The 4,265-nt window shown below is 37.2% G+C and overlaps 1 protein-coding gene and 1 pseudogene across 3 annotated transcripts in view; both read left to right on the top strand.

The window, feature by feature from the left end:
- NRG4 (neuregulin 4) overlaps positions 1 to 4,265 on the top strand; it is a 121,148-nt gene that overhangs the window by 12,384 nt on the left and 104,499 nt on the right. For all 3 annotated transcript variants that reach the window (XR_825556.1, XM_010843292.1, XM_010843293.1), the window contains one exon: positions 1,083 to 1,187. The gene's annotated coding sequence lies outside the window, so the exon portion shown is untranslated. The remainder of the gene's footprint in view (positions 1 to 1,082; positions 1,188 to 4,265) is intronic.
- The window catches only part of LOC104991044, a 73,879-nt pseudogene that overhangs the window by 49,555 nt on the left and 20,059 nt on the right, over positions 1 to 4,265 (top strand).

Below are 4,265 nucleotides of genomic sequence, written 5' to 3'. Positions count from 1 at the left end.
CTGCCATCTATGGGGTCGCACAGAGTTGGACACGACTGAAGTGACTTAGCAGCAGCAGCAGCAGCATGTGGGTCTAGAAATACCATAAAAGTTCTGAGGAATTAATTATGCATTCTGATAATTGGCTTGATATAAAAATTTATATATGCCACTTCTATATACTTAAGGTGTTCTGAGCCTTGATCTTCTTAGTGCCATATAAAATAAAGCTCTTTGGAAAAAGGAACTTTTAAAGTGGAAGATAGATCATATTGTATACCACTTTTCCCCCCTCCTTTCTCATGAAGGTTACCACTTTATTAAAATGATCATCATTATTAACCCTCTATCCATAATATTGCATGTAAAATTTTTTCTAGGTGGAGACATAACATAAAAAATAATTTTTATAGAGAAGGAAATAAAATTCCTTGAAAGAAAGTGAAAGTATTGGTTGCTCAGTGATGTCCGACTCTTTGTGACTCTATGGACTTTAGCCTACCAGGCTCCTCTGTCCATGGAATTCCCCAAGCAAGAATACTGGAGTGGATTGCCATTTCCTTCTCCAGGGGATTTTCCTGACCCAGGGATTGAACCCAGGTCTCTCACAATGTGGGCAGATTCTTTACCATCTGAGCCACCAGGGAAGCCTTGCCATCTTCTAAAGTCTCTGAAAGGGTTTTCTTTCTTCCACCCAATAATATTTTAATAAAATTCTGTGTCCTTCTTAATCCAACTTCTAGCCTTGTATTTAGAAGTATTAACAATAAATAGTTTTCCTGGGACTTAAAAAAGGGGAAGAAGGAGAAATTAAGCATATTAAAGTTTCTGTCTGGAGAAGGAAATGGCAACCCACTCCAGTGTTCTTGCTTGGAGAATCCCAGGGACGGGGGAGCCTGGTGGGCTGCCGTCTATGGGGTCGCACAGAGTCGGACACGACTGAAGTGACTTAGCAGCAGCAAAGTTTCTGTCACTTATTATGAAGTTCTCTGAAGGTATACCTAAAGAAATGAAAGTTTATGAAATGTGTAAACAGATGCTATTTTCCTTCTCTCCATGTGTTACTAAAATTGCTATATAAAATATTTTGTTTTTATTTATAGCAGCTACAATTTCTATCAAAGCAGAAGAAATAGAGGTGAACTATAAAGCTGGTTTCCTCTCTACCCTGCAATCTGGAGAACAACTTTCTCCCAAGGACAAAACAGGTAAGTGATTATTAATTCATTCTTTGTAATGTTTTGGGGCCAATATGTGGAGCCATAATTTGTCAACTATAGCCATAGATTATTGGTTTAGTTCAACTAAGAGACAATAGAAATAGATTCCATAATATGGAGGATTCTTTTACTTCTGATTTACAGAAGCTTAGAGCTCAATTCTAATGTTGGAAAAGCCTGTATGTATAGAACCATGTTCATGTATGTGTTAACTATTCATAAAACATTAAAAACAGCAAACTTGTATGCTGGTTAAGTCCAAGTCTAGTCTTAGTAACTTGAAAATAATATGAATATAGTTAAAGAAGGTTAAGAAGGTCTTGGAGAGCAAGAATCTGGAAAATAGTTCAAGTTGTTGAGTTTATAAGAGTGAAGGCTAAGGGATGATATTGCTTTTCAAGTAGATAAGAAGCTGAGAATGGTGCCTTTTTCCCATCTCCATAGAGGAAAAACAGCAGGAGAAATATAGATAAGAAAAGTTAAAGCTTTTGAAATTAAGGATGTTTAAGATTAGAATGATTGACCTTGGGAAGTTGTAGAATCCTTTTTCTGGAAGGTCTTCTAAGTAGTCTGATCATCTGCCAAGAACAGTTTATATATCCATCATAAGGCCTTTTAATTTTATGTTGTTATGGTTTTATTTTGACAAACATATGGTGATATGTGTCTAAGGCAGTAGCTGACATGATATATTTATAATGACAGAATATATAAACTAGTAGAACTTGACTTTAGGAGTATTGTGGAAACTTACAGAGTTATTTTATGAGCACAGGTATAGTCATGTGTTTTATTCCGCTTGTTCCATTGTTGACCGTGTGATCATCATTAACATGTTTAAGTTTTCTGGTTCATATTATACTCTTCAAATACATGTGTTAATATTAGTAGAAATTGAATTGTGACTCTTAATGAATGACCTCTTGTCAAGTCTGGAGAGAAGGATGGGAGGATAAATTTAAAGAACAGTTTGTTCAGATAGGATTGTTGAGGACAGCTCTGTGAAATGTGAGACAAGGTGAAGATTTCAAAGGAGAGTGGACCACAGTGTGATAATCTGAAGTTGGCATTTGTTCCACATTTCTTCCTATTGATTCAGAGAAAGAGCAGAAGGTAAGGATTAAATAAGTTATATTGGAAACTTATAAGATACCTTGTGACGTTAGGGGGAACCAGATTTTTTTTTTAAAAGAGTAAATTGCAGAGAAGTGAAAAATAGTTTTGGATAAAAGAGTTTTTCCTCAAATAAACGGATCCGCTAGTAGTTGGAGGATAGGGCAAGATGATAAAGAATGACAGAAGTGGAAGAATTGGGTGCAAAATGAGCATGGCTGGGGGAGTTTGAGAGATGTGCCTGGAAGTCAGAAGCAAAAGGGAAAAAAGAATTGTGCTGTAGGAGGTGAATAAATAAAACAAAAGAAGTACTTGAGTAGTAAAGTAGACACAAGTTAAAGGAAAATCAGGGCCATTAGGAAAATAATTCTTTATGAGCAGGGATGTATTAAAGATGACCAGTTACTTATACTAAGGAAAATGGGAGGGGATGGTAATTACTCCAGGTCTGAGAATGGCACATGCCTGTGAAAAATAACCAGGATGACTGACATCTTATTTCAGGAAAAGTTTTCTGGGATGGGTTCAAAGACTTAATTCTGTTTGGATATTGACTGTAGAGTTTCTAGGCTCTAGTGACATTGACATAGAAAACCTCTAGGAAGACCAGGATCAATATGGAGAGGTCAGCGGGTTGGAAGTGCTGTGATATTTATCTGCTTCACATCCCTGTGTAGAGCTGTAGCGTTTTGTAGGAGACATGCATAATTCAAGACTATTCCTGGCAGCAAAGAATGGAAAGTTTGCCATTGCCTTGTGGCGGTAGCTTAAAAGAGTTTGTAAATCACTCACCAGCCAGTTTTGAAACTGTGATTCTTAATGAATTATTAATTGGAGGGAATTTTGCATTATTTCATATTGTGCATATAAAGTGAATCTTAATTATCAAGTCATTTTACCTGTGCATAAAATGCAACCATGTACCATTAGATTTTCCAGCTAACACTTGTTGAGTGCTTCTTATATTTCAAGCACTTTATATGTAAAAATTAATTTTACATTCAGACAGCTCTTTGAAGTAGGCACTATTATTTTGTCCCCACTACCTCAAACCTCACTTATGGATGAGGAAACTTGGCACAAAGATTTTTGCTCAATTCTGTGGTAGAATGTTCTAATGTGGTAGAATGTTCTAATTAAGAGAACTAGGATTTGCACTCTGGCCTTCTGGCTGTGGACCCATGCCCATAACCCCTGTACCACATACCTTTTTATATAAATTTTTTAAAAATTTATTTTAATTGGAGGCTAATTACTTTACAATATTGTATTGGTTTTGCCATACATCGACATGAATCTGCCACAGGTGTACACGTGTTCCCAATCCTGAACCCCCCTCCCACCTCCCTCCCCATACCATCCCTCTGGGTCATCCCAGTGCACCAGCCCCAAGCATCCTGTATCCTGCATTGAACCTGGACTGGCGATTCGTTTCTTACATGATATTATACATGTTTCAATGCCATTCTCCCAAATCATCCCCTGCACAACAGAGTCCAAAAGACTGTTCTATACATATGTGTCTCTTTTGCTGTCTCACATACGGGGTTATCATTACCATCTTTCTAAATTCCATATATATGTGTTAGTATACTGTATTGGTGTTTTTCTTTCTGGCTTACTTCACTCTGTATAATCAGCTCCAGTTTCATCCACCTCATTAGAACTGATTCAAATGTATTCTTCTTAATGGCTGAGTAATACTCCATTGTGTATATGTATCACAGCTTTCTTATCCATTCATCTGCTGATGGACATCTAGGTTGCTTCCATGTCCTGGCTGTTATAGACAGTGCTGCGATGAACATTGGGGTACACGTGTCTCTTTCAATTCTGGTTTTCCTCAGTGTGTATGCCCAGCAGTGGGATTGCTGGATCATAAGGCAGTTCTATTTCCAGTTTTTTAAGGAATCTCCACACTGTTCTCCATAGTGGCTGTACTAGTTTGCATTC

This window comes from Bison bison, unplaced genomic scaffold (genome assembly GCF_000754665.1).
Source record: "Bison bison bison isolate TAMUID 2011002044 unplaced genomic scaffold, Bison_UMD1.0 scf7180017864181, whole genome shotgun sequence".
Classification (NCBI taxonomy): Eukaryota; Metazoa; Chordata; class Mammalia; order Artiodactyla; family Bovidae; genus Bison; species Bison bison.
The sequence above is the reverse complement of the archived record's forward strand: the minus strand, read 5'-3'. Positions and strand labels throughout refer to the sequence as shown.